The following is a 9,911-nucleotide window of genomic DNA, read 5'->3' as shown; positions in this document are numbered from 1 at the left end:
CAGCAAAAGTCAATATTGACTCTTTTAAAAAATAGCAAACTCATTACTTATTTTCTGGTGTAAAAGGAAGTATATGTTTATGGTAGACAATTTGGAAAATAGAACCAAAAGTAAACAAAAAATATGCCATTTAAACCACCAGCCAGAGAAAACTACTGCTACCATTGATGTACAACTTTGCAGATATTTGTGGGTGAAGGTATATGAATATCTTGGTGTCTGAAAAATTTCAGATACCTGTGCATACATCTGAGAATCTTGGTATTTAAAAAAATCAAGTCGTATTCTTTTTGTAATATTATTTTTTAATTTAAATCCAGGAGAGCAAACAACTGTGTCTCTTTTGTTCACTGATGTATCTCAGTGCCCGACACATAGAAGACCATCAATAATTATTTGTTCAACTTACTGATACGGTATGACTTTTGTTTACATAGTAAGTGCTGTGGATTGAATTGTGTCCCCCAAAGTCCTTGTATTAGAAGCTTAATCCCCACTGTAACTGTTGAGGTGTGAAATCCTATTACGGTCATTGAAAGGTGGGGCTTTGAAGAGGTAATTAGATTGTGAGGACCATGCCCTAGTAAATGGGTTAATCCATTGATGGTTTAATGGTGGTCATGGGCATGGTTTTGAGGACTTTAAAAGGAGATCCAGTGAGGAGCTTAGCCTCTCTCTTGCTTTCTGCCTTTCTTGCAATGTGATACCCTTTGCTGCTGAAGTCATCACCAAAGAAGGCCCTCACCAGATGTGTTCTCTAGACTTTGGGCATCCCAGCCATCAAATTTTAAGTAATAAATATTGTTTCTTATAAATTATCAGGTTTCAGATATTTCTTTTATAAGCAACAGAAACAGATTAATACAGAAAATTGGTACCAGAGAAGTGAGGTGTTGCTTATAATGAATCCTTGAAAATGTGGAAGTGGCTTTGGAATTGGGTGTCGGGCAAAGGTTGAAGGAGTTTGGAGGACTCAGAAGAAGACAAAGAGATGAGCAAAGGATCTGCCTTTGACATGGGTGGGAACCATCCCAATCCACTGAGGACCCGGAAAGAATGAAAATGGAGAAAAAAGTGAATCTCTCTTTGAGCCGAGACAAACTCTGCTCTTCTATTTGTGGACATCAGAGTGCAAGGCTCTTCAGCTTTTGGGTTCCAAGATTTACACCAATGGCACCATCAGCTTCCCGAGTATGACTTGGACTGAGCCACGCTACTGGCATCCCGTTTGCAGAGGGCCTGTCATGGGATTCTTCTGCACAATCATGTGAGCCAATTCCCCAAGTAAATCCCCTCTCATATATTTATAACCATAACCATTGGTTCTGTCTTTTAGAAGAACTCTGACTTCTACAGTAAATATTCTTTGAAAACATGCTATTTAACAGCTGCATGATGGTCCATGGAGCAGTGCATTGTAACTCGAGGAACAAACATGAGATAGCAGGGAATTTAGGTAATTTCAAAGTTTTGATGCATAAAATTACTAGAAAATCTCTTGTGTGTAATTCCTTTTTTGTACAATGTTGATTACTTGAAATAAATTAAAAAGTCAGAATTATTTGAAATTCCCTATTTTAGAAAGGCTTCCAAAAAAGTTAATTTATACCCCTTCTCCAAGTAAATAGCATTTTCCATTTCCTTTGATGGACCTTCCCTCCCATGTTCTTACCCAGTGGGTGTTGGAGGGATTGACCTTGTCTGTGAAGCCGTCCTCCAGGCCAGAGTTAATGGCTCATTCAGGGATGGATTCAAAACATAACTCAGGCCACTGAGGCGAGAAATATTTTCTTTTTCAGGACTATCAGGAAAATTATTCTTTTGGCTCCTTTGTGCAAAGGAGGAAAACTACAGCTGTGGAAACTACCAGCAGTCTTGTGGCAAGTGGGGAGTTATTCTCCCAAATAAAAAGATTATATAAAAACAAACAAAAAGATATAATTTTTTATTTTGGAAGAATTTTATATTGACATTAAAGTTGCAATGATATTGCAGAGAGTTCCTGTATACCTTTCGGTCTCCTTCCCCTAACATTAATATGCCACAGAACCATGATAGACTTGTCAGAACTAAGAAATAAACATTGGTACAGTATGTACTATTAACTAAACCATACATTCTATTTGGTTTCAACAGTGTTTTCAATAATGTCCTTTTTCTGTTCCAGAATCCAATCCAAATCATATTTAGACCAGTTATCCTTTTTAGATAGATACTCTCTGAAGTCTTGCAGCCAAATTTCACTTATCTAAGTAAATTATAAATATAACAATTGCTAAGTGATTCTTCACATTAAACAATTTTTGTTTTTTGTTACTTATGTTTTATTTTGCAGTCATAAACTTAACTCTGCAATCCAGCTATACTTGTAGGGTAATAAGAAAAATATGTAACCTTTGAACTGCAAATTCATAGATTGAATTTGTGAATTCATTAATTGTGAGCTACAGAAGGAATGGTCTGTGGGTTGGGATAAAGCAAGCCACATTAATTAGAGTTGTCCGCAGTTATCAATAATGATCTTCTTGCTGGTCTTGCTATTCCTGGACCCAATGCACTTCATGACTTCCATGATGTTCATGCCCTCTTTCACCTTGCTAAAGACCACATGCTTGCCATACAACCACTCAATCTTGGCAGTGGAAATGAAAAACTGGGAACCATTTTTTTGGGTCCAGCATTTGTCATGGACGAGATGCCAGGACCTGTATGTTCAGGAAATTCACATCATCAAATTTCTCCCCATAGATGGACTTGCTGCCAGTGCCATTATGGCGTCTGAAGTCTCCTCCTGGCACATAAACCCTGGAATAATTCTGTGAAAGCAAAAACCCTTATAACCATGTTCTCTCTCTCCAATGCTCAGAGCATGAAGTTTTCTTGAGGGAGATGTGGACCAAGGGCTTGCCATGGATGTTGATGTAGAAGAATATGGGGCAGTTGGCCATGGCTGGCAGTGGGAGGTTGAGGGCAGCATCAACATCTGCAAACAACCCAAATTAAGCAAATTGGAGGAAGAGCTCCATATGGTAATGCTTTCGTTATTTTTGTTATTGCTTTCTTTTTTTTTTTTTTTTTTTTGTTGTTTTCGTGACCGGCACTCAGCCAGTGAGTGCACCGGCCATTCCTGTATAGGATCCGAACCCGCGGCAGGAGCGTCGCGCGCTCCCAGCGCCGCACTCTCCCGAGTGCGCCACGGGCTCGGCCTCTGTTATTGCTTTCTATATTAAGGCTCAGTAACCATCCAGAATGATACAGAGGAGGTTGACTCTGTATTTGTGCAGGAGGTAAGCTAAACCTATGTTGTAGATACAAGATGAATAAGATAATTTCTGAGGTCCTCTCCAAATTTGGATTCACTTTTGAACAAGGATTGCACTTCAAATACTAGAACATGTACTGGCTGTGTGCCATCCTGGGCAAGTTACCTACCAAATGTCTTTGTGTTCCTTGTCTGTAAGCTATCACTTTATTAGGCAGTCCAAAATTAACATGCTTAACTAGGGACACTTGATTCATTCTTCCTCCCTCCTCCCTGTGCTCCAAACTTAGTAAACATATCATCTTGCACACTACTGGAAGCCCAGTCCAAAACATAGGTGTCATTCCTCATTTCTCTCTTCTCTTTCCCTACATTTAATCCATCCACAGGTCCTCTCATCTGACTTTCCAAGTTATACCTCAAATGTATCAATTTCTCTTTGTTTCCACTTATGATCCTAGGTTAGGCCACTGTCACCTCTTATTTGGATTACTGCAATGGCTTCCTAATTATCCTGATTCTACTTTGACCCTTATAATTCGTTTATCGCATTGTAGCCGGAATAAGATTTTAAAAATGTAAGTCATATCTTGGTTCCACTTCCTTGCTTAAAAATCTCCAATTGTTTCTTACTTAGAATGAATTCTAATTTCCCTATTGCTGCCTGCAAAATACTACAAGATCTGGGTCCTGATGACTTCTAATTTTATCTTTTGTTACTTTTCCTTTCCCTCAGCTACACTAGCTTCTGATTTGTTTCTCAAACATACTCAGCTTGCTGTAGCCTTAGGATGTTCTGTCCACCTCGAATACGTTTCCCTCAGACTGTTTCAAGGCTAGATTTTTCTTGTTATTTAAGACTCACTCCCAGGTTATAGAGGCACTTCCAATTTAAAAATTTACTGGTGTATATTGGTGTATTTATTTGCTCGTTGTTTGTCTTCTGCCTCTAGAGTGTAAGTACAAGCACAAGAAATGTGTGTCTTTTTATCTGTGCTAGCGCAGTGAGCAGGACACACCTGGCGTTCAATAAATGTTCATTGACTGATTGAGGAATAAATGGTAAAATGATATCAGGTTTGCTAGTTGAGAAAAAAATTCTGGTGAAGTTGAAGAGGAGAAAAGGGAGAGAAAATAGTACTCTTTTATTTTTTCTTAAATATATAAAAGGAGACCTGCTTACTAGACTTTTCATGACGAATTTGAAATTACCTGAATTTCTACCTTATGGCTAATATATGAGCTTTTCTTCTGTGTCTGGGTCCAAAGAGCCCGGTCATAGCCTGCCCAGGGTCATGAAGCCCTGCCAATAGCCCTCTGGCACTAAAGATATAAATGCTGTGACCTTTCCGCCCTTTTCTCCTTCTTACTGCTTGCACAGTCCTAGACGTAGATCACTGCTGTATTGCTTTAGATAGCTGAGAATGTTCCATTTCCCGGAACGATTTGCCCTGTGGTTTTTCCCAGAAAACATCTGCATACTTCCTTATCTGCTGATTCCCTCCTGCTGGCTATATAAGCTGTGACCTTCTGGCTAATAAACGAGACTTGATCAGAATACTGTCTTGTCTCCATTTCTCGTGTCTCTTGTCCCATCCAATTCCCACTCCCCCCTCCAGGGTCTGCGTTGAATATCCCATGGGTCGGGACACTTCTATGGGGAGATTCACATTTTTCAAGATTGTATAGGTTGTGGACAAATAAGCAATTGCTAAGTGATTCAGTTCCAGAAACCACTCTGTCAATATAGAATTAGGGAAGTGTGTATGTGTTAGGAAAAATTACATGCTTTTTAGGCTGTGGGGTTTTGGTCAGCCGAGGCAGCTGGAGTTAGGTCCAGTGTTCCAAAAATATAATTGGAATAGTGTGGTCCTTACATTAGCATTTATTCTAGGTAGGAGACATAATGGAGGTTGTAGTATTTCCTCTATAATATATTTTGGATATTATTTATTTCTTTTCTGGGTAATGTTGCTTATGTTCTATTATTAAACACCTTAATAAAACTGAATACATTGCTCATTAGTTATTTATTTCTGTCCTTTGAGATTCCAAAAACGGATTTGATGTTGGTTCCCCTAATGCTCTAGTCCTCCTCAAAGACATACACACACATGCACATGCACACCTATGTGTGAGTGTGTGCAAATTGATAATTTTTAGTGTAAGGTCAATTTGGAAGTTACTAGTTATGGGCAGAGGCAATAGTTGTTCAAATGGCTCTGATAATCAGAAAATGTTATTCATAGTTCCGGTCAAGATGGCAGAATAGACGGTCCCCAGCGTCACTCTCTCCCACAAATCAACTAATTTACAACTATAAAAATGTAACAATAGCTAAGCCGGGTCCACTGGAGCTCAGGGGAAGAGGAGGAGAGACCTACGGAGTTCATGAAGGTGGGAGAAAGCTTGATGAAAGAAAAAACTGCTCAGAGAATTTCTGGCCATGGCTGCTTTAAGGCTGGAGCTGCTAAGTGCTTGGAGCAGGAGCTGGCAGAAGCTGCAGCTGTGCCCTTCTGATGGAGTTGCTTGGAGGAAGCAGGGGAGAAGGGGGCCTTGGTGGCCCCCAGGACAGCAAGACCACTAATAGGTTTCCTGTGGATCCACGGAGGAGCAGGGAGCCAGAACAGCTGAGACAGTGGAGCCATTCAGAGACCACTGAGTTATCGCAGGGGACTGGTGCACAGCCCCATCCCATGGGAAGTGTTTGAAGCATGGGTAGTGGGGGAAACAGGCCCACTGGGTGAACACTGGGACACAGCAAGGAAAGCCAATCTGTCCCCCAATCAGCACAGGGCCACTCAGAGGCAACTGGTCGGGAATGAAGAATTGCATGGGGTATATAGTTTGATGAAAAAAACTCAGGCCCAGATCAGAGTTTCTACACAACCTGGGTGTACTGGGTCTCTGGAGAGATGGAAGTACCTATAAGGTCAACCATTAAACCCTGAGCTGCACAAAAAGCCTTCCCTAGGGAAATAGCAGCAAAGTAACAATTTAGCTCAACCATACAGCTCAAGTACTTGTTCCCACAGGAAGTTGCCCAGTTTTAGAAGTAAGCAAAGGACAAAAAATTAGTTCCAGCACAGGCACACCACCAGTGCCTCGGGACCTGCCCAGGGACCTGAGGCATGGAGAAGGGGACCAGACCCCTTCCCACAACCAGGCACACCATGCCAGCACCTTGGGGCCTGCCCAGTGACCCGAGACATGGAGCTGGGGAGCAGACCCTGTTCCCACAACCAGGCACACCACCAGCACCAAGGAGCATGCCAAAAACATCACCTCCATGTGGATAGCCCACCACAGCCACCACAATAACCATGGCTGCTGCGAAAGAAGCTAGACGCCACAACCACCACACAGATGGTCCGCCATCCACTGGAGTGCATTGACACAAGGAGAGTCACCAGAAGAGACCAAAGAAAAGAAGAGGATGTCTCTCTCCACAAAGCCCATTCCAGAGTGACAGAAGAAGCATCTGCTCTATGATAATATTGGGGGACCTGATCACACCTCTCAGCATTGGACAGATCATCTAGGCAGCAAATCAACAGAGTAACCGTTACTCTTTTAGAAGGAGAGAAGAAATCTAGGGTAATTAGAGAGGGGAGGGGGAGGGAGGGGGGATGGGGAGAGATTGGACAAGGGGCATAAAGAATAATTATGATTTGTAACAATATATATGCTAGTAATATTGATTTGATCAACATATTTCAATGTTGAACCCCCAAAATATGTATAATCAATTTTGTTTTAATAAAATAAAAAAATTAGTACAACCATTATGGAAAACAGTATGGAGATTCTTCAAAAAACTAAAAATAGCACTACCACATGATACAGCAATCCCACTGCTGGGTATTTATACAAAGGGAAGGCAATTAGCATACTAAAGAGATTTCTGCACCCCCATGTTTATTGCAGCACCATTCATAATAGTCAAGACATGGAATAAACCTAGGTGTCTATTTACAGATGACTGGATAAAGAAATTGTGCTATATATACACAATGGAATACTAGTAGCCATGAAAAGGAATGAAATCCTGTCATGGATGAGCCTGGAAGACATTATGCTAAGAAGTGAAATAAGTCAGGCGTGGAAAGAAAATACCACATGTCCTCACTCAAATGTGGGAGCTTAAAAAAAAAAGTTGAGTTTTTAGAAGTAGAGATTAGAATTCTGGTTACTAGAGGCTGGGAAGGGGAAGTGAGACAGGATAGTAAAGTGTTGGTTAATGAATACAAAATTATAGCTAGACAGGAAAAATAAGTTCTAATAGTGTATAGTAGTGTTAGGCATCAGTAATTTATAGTCTACAGTAATTTATTGTATGCTCTCAAATGGCTAGAAGAGAGGAGCTCAAATGTTCTCATCACACAGGCGATAAATTTTTGCAATGACAAATATGCTAATTACCCTGGTTTGATCATCACATTTTGTATACATGTATTGAAATATAACTCTGTACTCCATAAATATGTACAATCAATAAGTGACAATTAAAAAATAAATTAAATTTTTTTCTGCAAAAAAAAAAAAAAAAAAAAAACAACCACAATGTTATTCACCACAATGGGCATCTTTAATGTATTTTTATTTTCATGAATTCTGATAGGTAACTAATAGTGCTTGACATAGCTTAAGCTACAGAGAGGATGTTGGTCTGTCTCATAAGGTGGGATAGTATGTACTAATGCAATAAAAGTTTTCTTATTACTATACGTACTATCTCCCCCTATAATTGTTCACAGGGTGGTAGTGGCTCCTATAAAGCATTCCCTCTATGCTTTACCTATGAATGCTTCTTACTATGTTCACAGAGAAGAGCTGAAGTTACACAGCTACAGTCCTCAAGACCCCATAGAACAGATTAATCAAGTCAAAGAACTGAGCTGGTAGTTGCTGTGGTCTTCTCTCCCTTCCTCCCTCTAACAGAAATGCAGTGGGCATCTATTGGCTGTCAGGTTCTGTGCAAGGGACTGACAATACTGGGTGAGAAAAAATAGATGTATTTTCTGCCTTTATCTTGCTTATGGATAATAGGAGGAAGTCGGCATTAACTACTGATCACACGAGCACCTGATCACAACCTGAGACAAATGCTGTCAACGAACAGCTCAAGCTGCTCTAAGAGACAAAGATCTGACTTTCCAAGAGGCAGAGTGTGGCCAGGGGTGGCAGATGTTCTTCCTGAGGAAGATAACATTCGCCCGAGACAGGAAGCATGAATGAGAGGTATGAGGTCAATAGGGGTGTGGAATTGGGTGGGGCGGGCATCAAGGGGTGTGGGGAGTGTTGTGCAGAAATTTTCTAGGCAGAGAATAGCATGACAATAGCTCTGGGGAGTGGGGGAGACATACTCTAGGATCCTAAAGTGAGCCAGTGGGTCTGGATGCAGACAGGGAGAGGGAGAGGGAGGTAGAGGAGATATTCTTTGGATAAGAACCTGAGAAGTGTGGAGAAATGTTTGAGAGACAGCACTGGGTGTTAGGTCTGGGGAAGTGGGGAGGAAATGTGTGCAGATGTAGTGGGGACACAGTTGTCCAGTGGGGACTCTACCCACTTCTCAATTTTGGCCTTGCCCTTACACCCATGAGATTTTCTATTGAGAAGTTCATATATTTTCCCCCAAACCAATAACCTCAGTCTAATCAGGAGAGAAACACCAGACAAACCCAATCTGTGCAGAAGTCTACAAAATACCTGACAGGTACTACTTAAAATTGTCAAGGTCATGAAAAACAAGGGAAATCTGAGAAACTGTCAGAGCCAAGAGACACATAATAAATAAATGTAATGTGGTATCCCTGTATGGAATCCTGCAGCAGAAAATGGACTTTAGGTAAAAACTAAGGAAATTTGAATAAAGTACAGACTTTAGTTAATAATAATGTGTCAATATTGGTTCGTTAATTGTAACAAATGTACCATTCTATAATAAGACATTACAATAGGAAAAACTAGGTGTAGGGTATGTGGGAACTGGCTGTACTATCTTGCACCTTTTCTATAAATCTAAAACTATTCTAAAATAAAAAGTTCATTAAGAAAATTTTTATATTTGAGAGAGTGTATTTTGAGGGTTTCTGAGTATTAGCACCCCAAATCCCCAAATTGTTCATACTAAAATTACGCTAATTCTATTTAAAATCTCACCACTGACTATTTTCCTTAAACAAATTAACATCTCTTCTAGACATTCTGAGTTTATTAAACTAAAGTCTAATACCTTAAACCTTGCATTCTAGTAATACTAAACCATTTTCAGTTCTCTCACTGTCCTGGGCTATATTGGGCTTTTATGCTCCTTGGCTCAGTCCTCTACTCGCATGCACTTCCATCTTTTCTGGGCCACAGCAACTACTACTCCTCTGTCTAGCCCCAGCTTTAGTGATTTTTCCTCCAGAAAGCTATCTTCAATTTCCTCAGACTGGGTAGATTCTCTTCCTTTCCCAATAACCCCTTGCACCTCATTCTGTCACAGCATAGGCACACTTTACTGGGGCTAATGATTTACTGTCTGTAAGCTCCTTCAGGGTGGGGACCCATATCTCATTCATCTCTATATTGCCAGTGTCAATCACAATTCTCACAACCACGACAAGAACTTTAAAATAGTTTTGTTGAATGAATAACTTAATAA

The 9,911-nt window shown here is 40.4% G+C and overlaps 1 pseudogene; it reads right to left on the bottom strand.

Annotated features, from left to right (window-relative positions):
• Positions 1 to 2,491: 2,491 nt before the first annotated feature.
• On the bottom strand, positions 2,492 to 2,948 carry LOC134378646 (peptidyl-prolyl cis-trans isomerase A-like; annotated as a pseudogene).
• Positions 2,949 to 9,911: the final 6,963 nt, after the last annotated feature.

Source organism: Cynocephalus volans, chromosome 5, assembly GCF_027409185.1.
Source record: "Cynocephalus volans isolate mCynVol1 chromosome 5, mCynVol1.pri, whole genome shotgun sequence".
NCBI classification, from domain to species: Eukaryota; Metazoa; Chordata; class Mammalia; order Dermoptera; family Cynocephalidae; genus Cynocephalus; species Cynocephalus volans.
The sequence above is the reverse complement of the archived record's forward strand: the minus strand, read 5'-3'. Positions and strand labels throughout refer to the sequence as shown.